Source organism: Cervus elaphus, chromosome X, assembly GCF_910594005.1.
Source record: "Cervus elaphus chromosome X, mCerEla1.1, whole genome shotgun sequence".
In the NCBI taxonomy this organism is placed as follows: Eukaryota; Metazoa; Chordata; class Mammalia; order Artiodactyla; family Cervidae; genus Cervus; species Cervus elaphus.
Genome location: NC_057848.1, coordinates 168,052,676 through 168,061,940, shown reverse-complemented (window position 1 = coordinate 168,061,940; position 9,265 = coordinate 168,052,676).

The following is a 9,265-nucleotide window of genomic DNA, read 5'->3' as shown; positions in this document are numbered from 1 at the left end:
CCTTTCTTTCACAAATATTCATTGTGCTGTGCTGTGCTGGGCTTCCTTACTCAGCCGGCTCCGACTCTTTTTGACCCCATGGTCTGTAGCCCGCCAGGCTTCTCTGTCCATGGTGATTCTCCAGGCAAGCATACTGGAGCAGGCTGCCATTCCACCCTCCAGGGGATCTCCCCAACCCAGGGATTGAATACTCGTCTCCCATGTTGCAGGTGGGTTTTGTTTGTTTGTTTGTTGGTTGGTTGGTTTTTACTGTCTGAGCCATCAGGAAACCCTTAAAATGGGCTTCATCTGACACTATGTTTTTCATATCTGTAAGATCAATTGGGGTCTATTTTAGGATTTCCATGTCTCTCCTTACTTTTAGAACACACAAAACACAGTTATTCCAAGTATCTTAATATATCTGTCTGCAATTACTAAAATCAATGCCACTTCTGCCTGCGTTTCAGTTCTCAAGGGAACTGTAGTAGGATTTTTCTTAACTTTTTGAGATTTAATATATTTTAACGTGGTTCTGGGCTAGTTCCATATTCTTTTTGTGAATTGGCTGCTCCTGACTTTAAACATGTCTTCATAAATTTAACGGCCAGTGATACATCTTTCTTACAAAGTGGTGGCTCGTGCCTCTTGCCCATTTTTCTATCAGGTTTTAAAATCTTCTAACAATTCTAAGAGTCATCTTTTGGGTTTGTTTACGGTGTGCTTTTTCAGCCTCTTAAAATGTTCAGCAGTGTGATGGACCCTGGGAGAGTAAGCAACAAGTGGACACCAGGATGTGAACACTTGACAAGAAACCAAGGAAGACCCCCTAAGCCAACAAACTGTCCCCAGGGGTGCCCCTCAGGCTGGTTGACGCTACGAGTCAATTGGAAAAACGAGGACTGAGGTGGAGCACACAATCCATTCCACTATCCTTCAGAGCCAACCAGCTCCATGAGAGACCATGGGAACTAGATGCACAGGACAGGATGACTCAGTGTTTTGTGCAAGAACCTGGAAGCTTGTGGCAGCTGCTCATGGAAATGAATTCCACCATGGTTTTGGGTGTGAGGTAAGCTCCAAGGGAGCTTCCAGCAAGAAAACAATATGAGCAAAGCGATTTGTGAGGGCACCTCCTGAGAAGACCTTTGCACACAAGGCTCACACAGCTCGGGGCAAGCTCCACCCCTTGCTGGAAATACTAATCAGCCACAGGTGGGCATTTCCTGCATGGGATCCCCCAGCACAACCTGAAACATGGATTTCTCTGCCCCATCCCCAACACCATGTACAAACACAAGCCTGGGTAGTACTCCTAGTGAGGTGACCCTGAGTCCTAGACTTCAAACGAGACAGCTCCGTGTGGAGCCAGGGCAAGTGTATTCACTGCATTCTCACAGCATGAAGAAAAGGGTTTCCGACTGGAGGCCTTAAAAGGGAAGCGAGCTCCTGGAACACTGAGACAAGGAGGAGGGATGGAAAGTTTTCTGTCGGCTGGCCCAGAATTCAATGGGCTTCAAGGTGCATTAAGACCACATTGCAGGACGAACGAGCAATGATTCTCACTTCCACAGACACGTAATCACAACCTAGTTGTCATGGAGGGAGTTTAGGCAAGATATGAAAAGCTAGATAATGGGGAAAGCTGACAGAGAACAGAATGAATGCCTGAGGCATGTGGCTGTGGGGCAAGGTTGGGAGGAGATGCACTCTGCCTGCTGTGTGACCCATCAGAGTTGACACAGAGGTGAGGGTGGCAGGTGAGTTTGGAGGCCTCTTGAGGGCATTACTAATGCCTCATTTCTCCCAGCAAATCAACTGAATTGCTCCTCATCCTCCGCTAGACATGTCAGGATGGGGCTCTGTGATGTCAAAGCTCACCCAGGGCCACCATTGGCTGGGGAAGAGACTTGCTGACCTCATAAAGCATGAGGGTGAGGCTCCATGGGGACGGGTATATATAGGGGTGCTCAGGGTCTCTGAACAGACCACTCTGAGTCCTCCAAATGACTGAAGTGACTGGGAAGCCACAAGGCTCCAGAGTAGTTATGGAACACCCACCTCCTGTTACCCAGGAGAAGATGAAGACCTCCTATCAATCGAGGTAAAGGAAAAATATCAAGGTGAGCTGAACCCAGCCATACTCCTTTTGCCCATCAACCCCACCCGAAAAGACACCCTCCCCTGTCCTTACCTGGCACATAACCCTTCTCTGCCCACACCCTTTCTCCTGAAGCCATCGTTCCCGCCCGTCTTCACAGTCTTCCCTAAACCGGTGTCATTCTTTGCTCCCTCTCTTGATTTCTCCATGTGGGCAGGGTAACCGTGAAGGTAAATAATCCCATTCCGGAAAGATTCCCAAGAGAACTTCTCAGAAACCTCCCACCACAAAAATGCTTAAGAAAATTAGATGTTCAAAGCTCTGTAGCCAGAGTTCCAAGGCGAATGAAAAGCTGAATCAGAAGGAACCAGAGGAGGTCCCAGAGACCATGGAGACCCCTGCCATTCCAGTTAATCAGATGTAACCAGAGGAGGTCCCAGACACCATGGAGACCCCTTCCATTCGAGCTAATCAGAAGAACCAGAGGAGGTCCTAGGGACCATGGAGCCCCCTGCACTTCCAGCTAATCAGAATGAATCAGAGGAGGTCCCAGAGGCCATGGAGACCCCTGCCATTCCAGTTAATCAGAACGAACCAGAGGAGTTCCCAGAGACCATGGAGACCCCTGCCATTCCAGCTGGACCAGTGGACAGCCAGTGACTTCGGGGCATGGCTAGACACCTCAGAAATTCTCGGGGGTCTCTCCGCTGAGTACTGGCCTACAGTACCAATGCTGAATATTATAACAACTGCATACAGTAATAAGAGAAATAAAATAAACCTGATGTGAAATTATTTTGTCTCTCAGTTCCCTGATACTGGGTGGCAGAGAGGGCAGGGAAGGGAGAAATGTGTGAGGAGGGAGGGAGATGGCTTCTGTGGAGTTGGAGATGGGATCAGAAGGTCCAGGTTGGCAGAAAGTAGGGGGAAGAACTGGTTCCAGACTGAGCTTCAAAGACACACTTCCCATGGGAGAAGAGGAAGAGGACTTGGTGTTTCTCTGTGTGAGTGCAGAGATGGACACTTAGCTGGGGAGCTGGGTCGTGTGTGGGGGGGCAGTGCCATTTGTTAAAAAGGCATACAAAAGTGATGCCCCGTCAAAAGAATGGAATATTGACATTTTCCGCAAAATGGAAGGTAGAATATTGAGTAAAATAACTCAGACAGAGGTAGACAAATACTGTATGATATCACTTTTAAAATCTAAAGATACTGCAAAGTAGAGTATATGATAAAAATGGAGGCAAACGGATATAGAGAAGCATCTACAGGTTACCAGCGGGGAGGGGAAGAGGAAGGGGCAATACCGAGGTGGGGGAGTGGGAGGCACGCAGTGTTATTTAGGTGGAAGATGAGTTCAGGGATGCATTGTACAACATGAGGAATTGAGCCAGGACTTTGTCATAACTATAAATGGAAAGCAAGCTTTAACATTTATATAATAGGAAAGAAAAGGAAAGGGGGGGGTGAAGGGGGGAAGAAAGCAAGTTAAAGAATGGCGTTTTCGGAGCTCAAAAAGCCAATCCTGATTAGGCCCTTTTCGGCAAAGGAATGCATTTTATTTTATTTTATTTATTTTAATTGGTGGGTAATTACTTTACAATATTGTGGTTGTTTTTGCCACATATTGACAGGAATCAGCCATGGGTGTACATGTGTTCCCCTTCCTGATCCCCCCTCTCACCTCCCTCCCCATCCCATCCCTCTGTGTCAGCCCATTGCACCAGCCCTGTGCACCCTGTCTTATGCATCGAGCATGGACTGGCTATCCCTTTCACATATGATAATATACATGTTTCAATGCTGTTCTCTCAGATCATCCCACCCTCGCCGTGTCCCACAGAGTCCAAAAGACTGTTCTGTGAATCTGTGTCTCTTTTGCTGTCTCCCATATAGGGTTATCATCACCATCTTCCGAAATTCAATATATATGCCTTAGTATAGTGTACTGGTGTTTTTCTTTCTGACTTACTTCGCTCTGTATAATAGGCTCCACTTTCATCCACCTCATTAGAATGGATTCTAAAGTGTTCTTTTTAATGGCTGAGCAATATTCCATTGTGTCTATGTACCACAGCTTTCTTACCCTTTTGTCTGCTCATGGACATCTAGGTTGCTTCCATGCCCTGGCTACTGTAAGCAGTGCTGTGATGAACATTGGGACACACGTGTCTTTTTCACTTCTGGGTGAATCACGATTTGACTGAGGAGAAAGCACGATGACTATTAGCCTATTAGTGGTAAGCCCTGCACATGAGTTTGGTTGAAGGAATGGGACCAAAGTTGGAGATAGTTGTTTCAAACCGTCTGACACTGCTCAGATGGACATGTGTGGTGCTGTCCTGCTGGGGGACATCTCTGGTTGCTCTATTCTCACCAGCTACAGAGGATTTTCTTTCCTTCCTTTCATTTCCCTTGTTTCCCTTTCTCCCTCTTTCCTCACTACCTGCCTTTCTTTCACAAATATTCATTGTGCTGTGCTGTGCTGGGCTTCCTTACTCAGCCGGCTCCGACTCTTTTTGACCCCATGGTCTGTAGCCCGCCAGGCTTCTCTGTCCATGGTGATTCTCCAGGCAAGCATACTGGAGCAGGCTGCCATTCCACCCTCCAGGGGATTTCCCCAACCCAGGGATTGAATACTCGTCTCCCATGTTGCAGGTGGGTTTTGTTTGTTTGTTTGTTGGTTGGTTGGTTTTTACTGTCTGAGCCATCAGGAAACCCTTAAAATGGGCTTCATCTGACACTATGTTTTTCATATCTGTAAGATCAATTGGGGTCTATTTTAGGATTTCCATGTCTCTCCTTACTTTTAGAACACACAAAACACAGTTATTCCAAGTATCTTAATATATCTGTCTGCAATTACTAAAATCAATGCCACTTCTGCCTGCGTTTCAGTTCTCAAGGGAACTGTAGTAGGATTTTTCTTAACTTTTTGAGATTTAATATATTTTAACGTGGTTCTGGGCTAGTTCCATATTCTTCTTGTGAATTGGCTGCTCCTGACTTTAAACATGTCTTCATAAATTTAACGGCCAGTGATACATCTTTCTTACAAAGTGGTGGCTCGTGCCGCTTGCCCATTTTTCTATCAGGTTTTAAAATCTTCTAACAATTCTAAGAGTCATCTTTTGGGTTTGTTTACGGTGTGCTTTTTCAGCCTCTTAAAATGTTCAGCAGTGTGATGGACCCTGGGAGAGTAAGCAACAAGTGGACACCAGGATGTGAACACTTGACAAGAAACCAAGGAAGACCCCCTAAGCCAACAAACTGTCCCCAGGGGTGCCCCTCAGGCTGGTTGACACTACGAGTCAATTGGAAAAACGAGGACTGAGGTGGAGCACACAATCCATTCCACTATCCTTCAGAGCCAACCAGCTCCATGAGAGACCATGGGAACTAGATGCACAGGACAGGATGACTCAGTGTTTTGTGCAAGAACCTGGAAGCTTGTGGCAGCTGCTCATGGAAATGAATTCCACCATGGTTTTGGGTGTGAGGTAAGCTCCAAGGGAGCTTCCAGCAAGAAAACAATATGAGCAAAGCGATTTGTGAGGGCACCTCCTGAGAAGACCTTTGCACACAAGGCTCACACAGCTCGGGGCAAGCTCCACCCCTTGCTGGAAATACTAATCAGCCACAGGTGGGCATTTCCTGCATGGGATCCCCCAGCACAACCTGAAACATGGATTTCTCTGCCCCATCCCCAACACCATGTACAAACACAAGCCTGGGTAGTACTCCTAGTGAGGTGACCCTGAGTCCTAGACTTCAAACGAGACAGCTCCGTGTGGAGCCAGGGCAAGTGTATTCACTGCATTCTCACAGCATGAAGAAAAGGGTTTCCGACTGGAGGCCTTAAAAGGGAAGCGAGCTCCTGGAACACTGAGACAAGGAGGAGGGATGGAAAGTTTTCTGTCGGCTGGCCCAGAATTCAATGGGCTTCAAGGTGCATTAAGACCACATTGCAGGACGAACGAGCAATGATTCTCGCTTCCACAGACACGTAATCACAACCTAGTTGTCATGGAGGGAGTTTAGGCAAGATATGAAAAGCTAGATAATGGGGAAAGCTGACAGAGAACAGAATGAATGCCTGAGGCATGTGGCTGTGGGGCAAGGTTGGGAGGAGATGCACTCTGCCTGCTGTGTGACCCATCAGAGTTGACACAGAGGTGAGGGTGGCAGGTGAGTTTGGAGGCCTCTTGAGGGCATTACTAATGCCTCATTTCTCCCAGCAAATCAACTGAATTGCTCCTCATCCTCCGCTAGACATGTCAGGATGGGGCTCTGTGATGTCAAAGCTCACCCAGGGCCACCATTGGCTGGGGAAGAGACTTGCTGACCTCATAAAGCATGAGGGTGAGGCTCCATGGGGACGGGTATATAGAGGGGTGCTCAGGGTCTCTGAACAGACCACTCTGAGTCCTCCAAATGACTGAAGTGACTGGGAAGCCACAAGGCTCCAGAGTAGTTATGGAACACCCACCTCCTGTTACCCAGGAGAAGATGAAGACCTCCTATCAATCGAGGTAAAGGAAAAATATCAAGGTGAGCTGAACCCAGCCATACTCCTTTTGCCCATCAACCCCACCCGAAAAGACACCCTCCCCTGTCCTTACCTGGCACATAACCCTTCTCTGCCCACACCCTTTCTCCTGAAGCCATCGTTCCCGCCCGTCTTCACAGTCTTCCCTAAACCGGTGTCATTCTTTGCTCCCTCTCTTGATTTCTCCATGTGGGCAGGGTAACCGTGAAGGTAAATAATCCCATTCCGGAAAGATTCCCAAGAGAACTTCTCAGAAACCTCCCACCACAAAAATGCTTAAGAAAATTAGATGTTCAAAGCTCTGTAGCCAGAGTTCCAAGGCGAATGAAAAGCTGAATCAGAAGGAACCAGAGGAGGTCCCAGAGACCATGGAGACCCCTGCCATTCCAGTTAATCAGATGTAACCAGAGGAGGTCCCAGACACCATGGAGACCCCTTCCATTCGAGCTAATCAGAAGAACCAGAGGAGGTCCTAGGGACCATGGAGCCCCCTGCACTTCCAGCTAATCAGAATGAATCAGAGGAGGTCCCAGAGGCCATGGAGACCCCTGCCATTCCAGTTAATCAGAACGAACCAGAGGAGTTCCCAGAGACCATGGAGACCCCTGCCATTCCAGCTGGACCAGTGGACAGCCAGTGACTTCGGGGCATGGCTAGACACCTCAGAAATTCTCGGGGGTCTCTCCGCTGAGTACTGGCCTACAGTACCAATGCTGAATATTATAACAACTGCATACAGTAATAAGAGAAATAAAATAAACCTGATGTGAAATTATTTTGTCTCTCAGTTCCCTGATACTGGGTGGCAGAGAGGGCAGGGAAGGGAGAAATGTGTGAGGAGGGAGGGAGATGGCTTCTGTGGAGTTGGAGATGGGATCAGAAGGTCCAGGTTGGCAGAAAGTAGGGGGAAGAACTGGTTCCAGACTGAGCTTCAAAGACACACTTCCCATGGGAGAAGAGGAAGAGGACTTGGTGTTTCTCTGTGTGAGTGCAGAGATGGACACTTAGCTGGGGAGCTGGGTCGTGTGTGGGGGGGCAGTGCCATTTGTTAAAAAGGCATACAAAAGTGATGCCCCGTCAAAAGAATGGAATATTGACATTTTCCGCAAAATGGAAGGTAGAATATTGAGTAAAATAACTCAGACAGAGGTAGACAAATACTGTATGATATCACTTTTAAAATCTAAAGATACTGCAAAGTAGAGTATATGATAAAAATGGAGGCAAACGGATATAGAGAAGCATCTACAGGTTACCAGCGGGGAGGGGAAGAGGAAGGGGCAATACCGAGGTGGGGGAGTGGGAGGCACGCAGTGTTATTTAGGTGGAAGATGAGTTCAGGGATGCATTGTACAACATGAGGAATTGAGCCAGGACTTTGTCATAACTATAAATGGAAAGCAAGCTTTAACATTTATATAATAGGAAAGAAAAGGAAAGGGGGGGGTGAAGGGGGGAAGAAAGCAAGTTAAAGAATGGCGTTTTCGGAGCTCAAAAAGCCAATCCTGATTAGGCCCTTTTCGGCAAAGGAATGCATTTTATTTTATTTTATTTATTTTAATTGGTGGGTAATTACTTTACAATATTGTGGTTGTTTTTGCCACATATTGACAGGAATCAGCCATGGGTGTACATGTGTTCCCCTTCCTGATCCCCCCTCTCACCTCCCTCCCCATCCCATCCCTCTGTGTCAGCCCATTGCACCAGCCCTGTGCACCCTGTCTTATGCATCGAGCATGGACTGGCTATCCCTTTCACATATGATAATATACATGTTTCAATGCTGTTCTCTCAGATCATCCCACCCTCGCCGTGTCCCACAGAGTCCAAAAGACTGTTCTGTGAATCTGTGTCTCTTTTGCTGTCTCCCATATAGGGTTATCATCTCCATCTTCCGAAATTCAATATATATGCCTTAGTATAGTGTACTGGTGTTTTTCTTTCTGACTTACTTCGCTCTGTATAATAGGCTCCACTTTCATCCACCTCATTAGAATGGATTCAAAAGTGTTCTTTTTAATGGCTGAGCAATATTCCATTGTGTCTATGTACCACAGCTTTCTTACCCTTTTGTCTGCTCATGGACATCTAGGTTGCTTCCATGCCCTGGCTACTGTAAGCAGTGCTGTGATGAACATTGGGACACACGTGTCTTTTTCACTTCTGGGTGAATCACGATTTGACTGAGGAGAAAGCACGATGACTATTAGCCTATTAGTGGTAAGCCCTGCACATGAGTTTGGTTGAAGGAATGGGACCAAAGTTGGAGATAGTTGTTTCAAACCGTCTGACACTGCTCAGATGGACATGTGTGGTGCTGTCCTGCTGGGGGACATCTCTGGTTGCTCTATTCTCACCAGCTACAGAGGATTTTCTTTCCTTCCTTTCATTTCCCTTGTTTCCCTTTCTCCCTCTTTCCTCACTACCTGCCTTTCTCTCACAAATATTCATTGTGCTGTGCTGTGCTGGGCTTCCTTACTCAGCCGGCTCCGACTCTTTTTGACCCCATGGTCTGTAGCCCGCCAGGCTTCTCTGTCCATGGTGATTCTCCAGGCAAGCATACTGGAGCAGGCTGCCATTCCACCCTCCAGGGGATCTCCCCAACCCAGGGATTGAATACTGGTCTCCCATGTTGC